Source organism: Rhinolophus hipposideros (genome assembly GCF_964194185.1).
Source record: "Rhinolophus hipposideros genome assembly, chromosome: 18".
Taxonomy (NCBI): domain Eukaryota; kingdom Metazoa; phylum Chordata; class Mammalia; order Chiroptera; family Rhinolophidae; genus Rhinolophus; species Rhinolophus hipposideros.
Window position 1 is genome coordinate 14,086,742 of NC_138064.1, and position 10,178 is coordinate 14,096,919.

The window sequence follows — 10,178 nt, forward strand, 5'->3', positions numbered from 1 at the left end:
TTCCTGCTAATGTACCCGAATCCTTAGTTGCATCTGTTGGAGTGTTTTCTAGGTTGTGGGTGTTATGGGGACTCAACCTGCATTAAAGGTGCTGTGTCCCAGTACGGAGCTAAGTTGCCACTTTCCCCACTTCAGCCCCTAGAAATACTCCAGGTGATAGACCTGGACGCCAAATTTGGCAGAAGTACAACTACTTCCATCATTTTCCAAGTGATGAAAAATTCCAGGCACTATTGTAAGTGCTGGGGCTACAGTGATGAGCAAGCAGACAGTTCTGCCCTTTTTAGACCATAAATTGTGGTGTCTCCTATGTATGTGTGTGAGGGGCGCGGTAGACAAGGAATAAATGTTGAATGCATATGTCAGGTGATGCTAAGGACTAACGGGAAAAATAAAGCAGGATAAGGAGAATGGATGGGGATGCTAGGGGTATTTTATTAGAGCAGTAAGGGAAGTTCTCTTTGATGTGGTGGCTTGAGAGCAGAGATAAGAAGGAAACGAGGGAGCACGCCATGCAGATCTATGAGGAAAGAACATTGTAGACGCAGGGAAGAGAAATTGCAAAGACCCTGAGTCAGGGTAACAGTGGTTATGAGAAATAACAAGGAGGTTGTAAGTGAGCTATCATGAGACTGGGGCAGAGATCTCGTAGGGTCTTGTAGGACATTGGCTTCTATTCTGAGTGAAACAGGCAGTGTACCAGCAAAAGCAAAAGCTAACCGATACACTGCCACCCCCAAATTTTGTGCCTTAGAACAAACATGTATTATTTTCCAGGATTCTCCAGGTTGACTAGATTTCTCTTCTGGACTGGGCCAGCTCTTCTGGAACAGCTGGAATGGTTGGGGCTTCGCTCCACATGGCCACTCATCCTCCAGGAGGCTAACCCAAGTTCATTCACAAGATGGTGCTCCCACCAACTGGTCCCACCATAGGACCAGTCCCAGTGAACAAGCACTTTCCAAGCCTTTGCTTGCTTCATGGCTGCATTGTCCCCTTGGCCAAAGCAAGTCACCCAGCCAAGCTCAGAGTTAGCAATAGGAAGGTGGACACCAAGAGGGGCGTCAAAGTGGACATTTTGCAAACTATCACAGCAGCCCAATCCTCTGGCCGTTTTGTCCAGAGGATTGATGCGCTCTGACCTACTTTTTAAAGGGACCTCTTTGGCTGCTGTGTGGAGCATAGACTATAGGGCAAAGCTGGAATGGAAGCACGGACACCAGTTAGGAGGCGATCATAATAACCCAGTTAGGAAATAATGATGGCTGGGACAAGATGTTGATAATGGAAGAGGCAAAAAGTGGTCAGATTCTGAACATAAAAGAGAGCCACTAACTGATGGATGGCGTGAGAGAAAACTGGAGGATTCAAGGTTGGAGAAAGTGGAAAAAAGGACTTACCAATTACTCTCTGGAGAAGATTATGAGAGGTCTAAGGGAAAAAGAAATCAGGAGTTTATTTGAGATGCCTAATAGCCACCTAAGTAGAGAAAAATAAAGGTCCAAGCCCTGGGTTACTCTAACTTTTAGAGGTTGGGGAAATGAGGCAGAACCAGCAAGGAATGACCAGTAAGGTAGGGGAAAAATAAGAGTGGTATCCCAAAAGCCAAAGACGGTGTTTTAAGGAGGGAATGATTATTTGTATCAAAAACTGATAAATTATACACAAATAGTAAACTATCAGAAGGAGAAATTAAGAAAATCCCACTTACAATTGCTTCAAAAACTATGAAATACTTAGGAATAAATTTAACCAAAGAAGTAAAAGACGTGTACTCAGAAAATTATAAGATGCTGAAGAGAGAAATTAAAGAAGATACAAATAAATGGAAACACATACCATGCTCATGGATAGGAAGAATTAATATAGTTAAAATGTCCATATTACCCTAAGGCAATATACAGATTCAACGCAATTCCTATCAAACTACCAACAACATTTTTCACAGAAATAGAACATATAATCCTAAAATGTATATGGAGCCATAAAAGACCCTGAATAGTCACGGCAATCTTGAGAAATAAGAACAAAGTGGGAGGTATCACACTACCTGACATCAAATCATACTACAAGGCTCTGGTAATCAAAACAGCATGGTGCTGGCATAAAAACAGACACAGATCAATGCAACAGAATAGAGAGCCCAGAAATAAATCCATACCTTTATGGTCATTTAATCTATGACAATGGAAGCAAGAATTTACATTGGGATAAAGACAGTCTATTCAATAAATGGTGCTGGAAAACTGGACAGAAAACATACAAAAAAATGAAGCTGGACCACCTCTGTATGCCATGTACCAGAATAAATTCAAAATGAATTAAAGACTTAAATGTAAGATCCGAAACCATAAAATTCCTAGAAGAAAATATAGGAAGTAAATTTGCAGACATTACCCTCAGTAATATTTTTACTGATACATCCCCTTAGGCAAGGGAAGCAAAAGAAAATATAAACGTGGGACTATATCAAACTAAAAAGTTTTTTCACATCAAAGGAAACCATCAATAAAACAAAAAGGCATCCTACTGAATGGGAGAAGATATTTTCCAATGATACATCTGATAAGGGGTTAATATACAAAATTGATAAAAACTCATACAACTCAACACCAAAAAAACAACGCAATTAAAAAATGGACGGAGGACACGAAGAGACATTTCTCTAAAGAGGACATACAGATGGCCAACAGATACATGAAAAAATGCTCAATGTCACTAATCATTAGAGAAATGCAAATAAAAACCACAATAAGATATCACCTCACCTCGGTCAGAATGACTATCAATAAATCAACAAACAAGTGCTGGCGAAGATGTGGAGAAAAGGGAACCCTCGTGCACTGCTGGTGGGATTGCAGATTGGTGCAGCCACTATGGAAATCAATATGGAGGTATCTCAAAAAACTGGAAATGGAGCTACCTTATGACCCAGCAATTCCACTCTTAGGTATCTATCCAGAGAAATCCAAAACGCTAATTTGAAAAAAACTTCATATGCCCCTATGTTTATTGTAGCGCTATTCACAATAGCCAAGATATGGAAACAACCAAAATGCCCATCAGTAGACGACTGGATTAAGAAATTGGTACATTTATATAATGGAGTATTACTTGGACATAAAGAAGAATGAAACCTTACTATTTGCAATGATATGGATGGGCCCAGAGAACATTATCCTAAGTAAAATAAGTCAGACGGAGAAAGACAAATACCATGTGATCTCACTTATATGTGGAATCTAAAGAATAAATGAACAAACTAATCAGAAACAGTCTCAAAGATGTAGAGAAAAAACTGATGGTTGATAGATGGGAGGGTGGTGGGGATGAGGGAGAAGGTGAGGGGATTAGAAAGCACAAATTGGTAGCCACAATATTGCCACAGGGATACAAAAGACAGTTTGGGGAATATAACCGATAATGTTGTAAAGAATTTGTAGGGTGTCAGCTGGGCACTTGTCTTATTAGGGAGACCACTTCGTGGACGGTGTAGATGCCTGACCACTGTGCTGTACTCCTGAAGCTGAAGCTGAACAATATTGAATGTCAACTGTAATGTATATATAGTCACAGCATGTGGAGTACAGCATAGGGAATAGAGTCAATGGAATTGTAACAGCTGTATAGGATGCCAGAGGGGTGGTAGATTGGGGGCAGGGGGCTATCACTTTGTGAGGGGTGTAAATGTTTATTACATTGTTTTGTACACCTGAAACTAATAATAAATAATAAAACTATTGATAAATTGAATGATGTAAGGGCTGAGAACTAATCATTTGGACTTGGCAAAATAAAAGTCGTTGGTGACTGACAAGTGTTTTGGTGGTGTTGGAAATGAGATTGAGAATGAGAGACTGGGAGGAGAGGAATTGGAAGCAATGAGTAAGGACAATTCTTAAGAAGTTTTACTATAAGATGAGTGGGATAGATACTGGCAGGGAATATGGGGTTGAGGGAAGTCCTATTTATATTTTTAGGATGGGAGATATGGGATTCTGTTGATGAGGGTAGAATCCTCGTATAAAGAAGAGAGAATGATGCATGAAAGAGAGAGGACACCTGCTAAGGGGTGTCTTTGAGTAGTTGAGAGGGGAAAGGTACAGGCATGGATAGATGTCTGGAAACTAAACACCAGCACAAACAGATCAAGTGTCAGACGGCCAGCATCTTGTATGAAGGACAGAGCAGCACTGAAATTAATTATACATTTTTTTTTTTTAACTTAGAATAATCAATGCTAGTGCTGGAAAGGACTGTAGTAACCTCTAAGCATAACTTGTTTAAGTCACCCTCCTTTGACCATTAGTTTTCTCATCTATAAAGTTGTCATAAACAATGTAGCCTAATATTAAATGCATGCTTGGAAACTTGAAACAAAAAAAATATGAGTTAAGGAAATCACAAGTGTTATTGAGCATGTGAAGAAGTTAATAACCTCATACATTGCTGCCAGGAATATAAAACAAGGCAGCCACTTTGGAAAATAGTTTGGCAGTTCCTTGAAAGGGTAAACATAGAGTTACCACACGATCCGGCCATTCCACTCCTAGCTATGTACTCAAGAAAAATGAAAACATATGTCTGCACAAAAACTTGTACATGAATGTTCATAGCAGCATTATCCATAATAGCCCCAAAGTGGAAACAATCCAAATGTCCATCAACGGATGAATGGAGAAACAAACTATGGTACATCCATAACAATGGAAGACTGGCCATAAAAGGAATGAAGCACTGGTATATGCTATAACGTGGACGAACCTGGAAAACATTGTGCCAAGTGAAGGAAGCCAGACATAAAAGGCCACATACTATATGATTCTGTATGCAATGTCAGAAATAGGCAAATCCAGAGACAAAGTAGATGAGTGATTTCCAGGGAGGGAGGAAGGGGGAAATGCGGAGTGACTGCTAATAGGTATGGAGTTTTTTTCTGGTGTGATGAAAATGTTCTGGAATTAGATAGTAGTGATGGTTGCACAACTTTGTGAATGTATTTAAAACCACTGAATTGTACACTTTTATGGTGAATTTTATGGTGTGTGAATTTTATCTCTGAAAAAAACTAAGGAAAAAAAATCGTGAGTTAAGATTTTTCTCTTGATAAGTGGTTCTCAGCTGGGGCAGCTTTGCCCCCAGGGGACGTATGGCAATTTCTGAAGACATTTTTGGTGCTTATACTGAAGGTGTGGGGGGTTGCTATTGGCACCTAGTGGATAGAGGTCACAGATACTACTAAACATCCTATAGTTCACAGGGTAGCCCCCACAAAAATGACCTGCCCCAAATGTCCATAATGGGGAGTACCTGCTCAGGTGTATGATCCACAGGTACCTCCAACTTGGCATATAAAAACGGAGCTCCCCATCCTCCCCAGCAGACCTGCTTCTCCTCCTAGTTCCTGTCCCATCCAGGTTCCCCAGGACCATCCCCGACTCCTTTCTCTCCTCCACCCATTCTCCACAGCGAATTCTCCGTCTCCAGGGCCTACTTCAGGGTCTCACTGGTTCTTGTCTAGGATACTTCAGTCTCTTTGCAACTGCTTCTCTGTTAGTTCCAAAGCTTTACTGAAGTACATCTACATACAATAAAATTTGCTCATTTGAAATGTATGATTCAGTGACTTGGAGTAAATTTACAGAATCGTACACTCAGCACCACATTTTAGAACGTTTCCATCACCTCCCCATCACCCTGGCAAATCTTTTGTGGCCATTCAGTCACTCCCCGTTCTCTCCCTTGTGAACCCTGTAGCTATGGGCACCCCTTAATCTTTGTGTCTATGGATTCACAGCTGCTTCTTAGCCACCAATTTGGTTCTTCCCCAATTCAGTCTTCACACCACCGAGAGAGAGGTCTTTCTAAGACTGAAATCCAATCCAGTCATTTCCGGGCAGAAGATCTGCTGGCCTCGGACGCAGTCTGATCTCCTCAAAGGGTGTTCAGGCCCTTCGTGCTCTGGCTCCTGTTTCACTTCAAGAGCACTTGCCATTTCCCAAGCATGCCATGCTTCTCACACCTCAGTGCCTTTGCACATGTCACTTCCTTCTCCTGAAATGCCGTTCTTCTCGACTCGGGCCAACCAGCTCAGGCGCCGTATCTTCTGCCAGGACTTCCTCAGCCACCTCAGGCTGTCACGTCCCGTTCCCATAGTTCTTCGTGGATCTCTCTTGTGTCATAGGATTTATGTTATTGCATTATATTGGCTGGTTTGCCCATCTGTCTTCCATACTAGACTATGAGCTCTTGGAGGGCACAGAATGTATCGGCTTTCATCCCCGGGTTGAGTTCAGCCCTTGGCATTGAGTAAGAGCTCAATAAATGTGCAAATGGCTGACTGGAAGCTAGGGCATGGCGTTTGTGTTAGGTGAACTATCCTGCCAGCATAAACTTTTTAAAGGTTCTTCCTTGGCAGATTAAGCTTATTTTACTCTGTAATAAGTGATGCTGTGTGTTACACACAGCTGCCCGAGAAGTCTTGCAGAATGTGGGTTTTTACAGAGTTTTCTTAGTCAAACAGTTAGCTTATGCTGTTTGAAGAAACTTAGGGGGAAAATAGGTGTATTTGGTGGCAAGCTTTAGTCCCGTTTTTTACGTACCTTAAACATCAAATTGCATGTAGATAAGCAGGCACATATTTCCTTTATGGAGCCCAGCAGTTCCAAATGCAACATTTTACCACATGCTACTAGGCCTTGAGGCATAAGGCGAATCTCATAGTAACACAGATTTGATTTATTCAAGGGATTCTATGAAGAGGTAGGTATTTGAGAGATTCTTTTGCTGTCCTATTGATCTGACATCATGATGATGGAGCACATACTGAGCCACAGCTGAGTCCAAACTTAAGTGAACCCCAAATGGATGGGGCCTACCGTTGGAACATTTTTCTTATCGCACGGACTTTGATTTTGACTTTTTTTTTCAGTGTTTGATATAGAAAAATGTTGATTTTGACATATTTTATTCAAATACCAGTCTGATCACACATGGTCCAAGAACATTTGAATAATAAACCCAAAAGAAACAGATGTGAATGATTGGTCTTCAAACCTTATAGCCAATGATGCCAGGCTTGCCTATGATCTTGCCGACATAAAACCACATTTATATCTCAGGGGCCACCAAACCATTCAGCAGAGCTTCCATAACTGTGAGCTGTTTGAAGCTACCAGTTTGAGCACTATTGACTATTGTTTTGAAACTCTGAATAGCTGTAGGGATCTCAGCAAGGGTTGGAGGAAACAGCTTAACCTTGGCATAGTGCCAAAATGTGGCCATTCAAGGCTTCGAGTAAGTCACAGCATTGTTGAGTAGTGCCGGGGCCTTCTCTGCGAGGTTATGGACAAACTGGGTCATGGTTCTAGGATGGAAAGTCCGTGGCCTTGACCGGCCGGCTGAATGTCATCCCCTGGAAGGCTGATTTTGACTTTTATTCTGAGCAATCAGAAATGTGTGTGATCTGTCCACTTCCTATGGGAAGTGGGGGACAAAGGCAGATCTGAGCCGAGAATGGGGCAGCGTTATCCATGTGGATAAATTCTACCCAGGCTGCTGTCACAAGCTGCTGCTGCTCGGGAAAACAGCGCAAGTCCCTACCAGTCTCAGCGGCAGACACTGTACCCTGGAGCATTTTCAGACAGCCTGCCCATGGGGAGGCATCTGCCCGAATGGGGTTTTGAGCTATCTTTCAGTTCCATTGAGGAGGGAGCTTCAGGACATCATAGGGATTTGTAAGTTCCTGCAAGGTGTCAGCCCTGTAACCTAGCGTGTCCATCGCGGTAAGGCGTACATGGAATTGTCTCTCATGGGCGGCAGAGAGATGGAAGATGACCTTTCACTAGTTAATTGTATTCGTTATTTAATAATTCAAGAGTCCCTAAACGGGATGCAGACTTCTTCATTCAGGCTAGAATTCGACTCTTTCAGAACATTAATACTAGGAAAATACAGTAAAGCAGACGGATTTTGCAACCAGCCTACGGGGGAGTGCTTTCCAGAGTCTGAGTGACCAGAACTGTCCCTGGCTGGGAGACAGGAGACCTGCATTCCAGCCCTAGGTCAGCAGTAACCTGTGCAGGATTGTGGGTCAGTTTTCTTCTCTTGAAAAGGAGGGCATTGCACTGATCTCCAAGGTTTGTTTTAGCTCTAAAATTTTGATTCTTCTTAGTTAAGGCTTTCAGAAAATGTGAGGCATGTGCTTCTGACAGCTTTTGGACTCTGCCTGGTTAGGTATTATTTATTGCTCATATAGCCATCTCATTTATTAGGGTTTTATTTTTTATAGCCGGGAATAGATTCAGAGATCAATACACTTTTATTAATGATAGTCCGTCATGCCTGGTAAAGAGATGGCAAGAGAACTCATCTAGAAAGAGCCACTTGAATAAACCTGACCCACAAGCTTAGCTACAAGCTACATTTTGGCAGGCCTCTCAGTAAAATAATGACATTGGCAGAGGGAGAGGCTGTGGAAACCTTCCTCACAGCCAGACTCATAAAATGAAAGGGCAGGTTTGGGGTGTGTTTCTCAGCGTTGGCTGTATATGCAAATCCCATGACTTTTTGAGTGTAGCATTTTGTCTTCAAAAGGACAAAATTTGGCATTTGCCACAGTCATTAAAAATGATAAATGCCTAAAATGCTTTCGAGTTGGGATTATTGTAGGTTAGAACAAATATTGTTTCAGCACCAAACAGTATCAGGGAATAGAAAACTTCTGGTTGATGTTGTCAATTCAGAAAATAAAAAATCTTTCATTATTTTCTCTTTAAGTCATATGAAATTAGGCATAATTGTTACCAGTTCTCCTTATAAAAATGAATGGTCTGGGCCATTTGGAAGTGAGTTATTCCTCCTGACACCATTAAGAGATAGCCTTGTGCCCTGAACGAGTTATTTTGCCTCCAGATGGAGCTTTTTCCGCCCCTCTGAGCAGAGTTCAGAAGACATCAAGTTCATTATTTTGCATTTGTTTTGTGCCTGTTGAACTTCATTTTCATTCCAGGTTTGGATAGAATTTGAAATCATCTGTGGTAATGTTAGTCTATTTGAGGCCTTTTCCAGAAATTTCACTGTAGAGTTCCAATCTTGGAGACCCTAAGAGCAAATGTAGCTTTATTCCCGGTCTCTCTCCCCCTCTGCATGTCCTTAACCCTGACCCCAGACCTGCTCTCTATAAGTGCCAAACGTGATTCATTCTCCTTGCTTGGTTTAGTTTTGTCCTTTTAATGAGCCACGATGACCAGGGTGACCTGATAGCTTATTTGTGCTAATGTAAGTATGCTCTACTGGTTAACTCCTAACTCATTCATTGGGCTTTTCCTTTTGCCTTGAATTGCCCCCTTTGTCTCAGAGATGAAAAGTCCATGTTTTAGACAAGTGAGTCAGGAGACAGACACGAGACTAGAATGAAAGAGAAAGCAAACTGCTGGCGAAGGAGAGACCGTCTTTACATTCTCTGACTCCACTGCTATATTGTAGATACGTTATGAGTGTTCATTAAGAACATAATTTACAGGGGCAGCCGGGTAGCTCAGTTGGTTAGAGCGTGGTGCTAATAATGCCAAGGTTGCTAGTTCGATCCCTGCATGGGCCACTGTAAGCTGCGCCCTCCTTAAAAAAAAAAAAAAAAAAAAGAATATAACTTACTAGGCAGCTGCTGCTCAGAACCATTTTCATCTTCAAGTTCTAGAAGCTGTAATGTCTCCACGTGAACATTTTTTGTGCTTGTGACTTTGGGGTCTGAATGTCTTATTTCTTCAGCCTCTATAACCTAATTGCTGGTAACTCTTTGTGTGTGCAGGAATGCTTTTTGGACTTGGTGTTTAATACATATCATCTGATTTTTTTACCCCCAAAGTTGCGATGGCAGAACTGGGGCATCAAAAGGACGCTTAGAAGGTGATAAGCAGAAAGAGACTTTTAAAGAGAAGATTTACGATAGGTTTAGTTTCCCTGTCGTCTGGCTTACCACGTTCAGCCCAACTCATTTTGGGTTGGTAGGGGTCTGACCATGGGGTTCTGACAAATGTGTTTCTATCCTTGTGAATTTATGCTTGCTTCCTTCCAAGTCAGAAAAAAAAAAAAAGAAAGAAAACACTATTAAAAACTGATATGACTTTGAACAGTGGCTTGATCCTTGATGATGGCCTTTCCTGGCCATCCCATTTAAT

The 10,178-nt window shown here is 41.7% G+C and overlaps 1 pseudogene across 1 annotated transcript; it reads right to left on the reverse strand.

The window, feature by feature from the left end:
- Positions 1-7,050: 7,050 nt before the first annotated feature.
- On the reverse strand, positions 7,051-7,362 carry LOC308510408 (ATP synthase subunit g, mitochondrial-like; annotated as a pseudogene). Its single transcript has one exon. The product of its transcript is annotated as an ATP synthase subunit g, mitochondrial-like (transcript).
- Between the last annotated feature and the right edge of the window lie 2,816 nt (positions 7,363-10,178).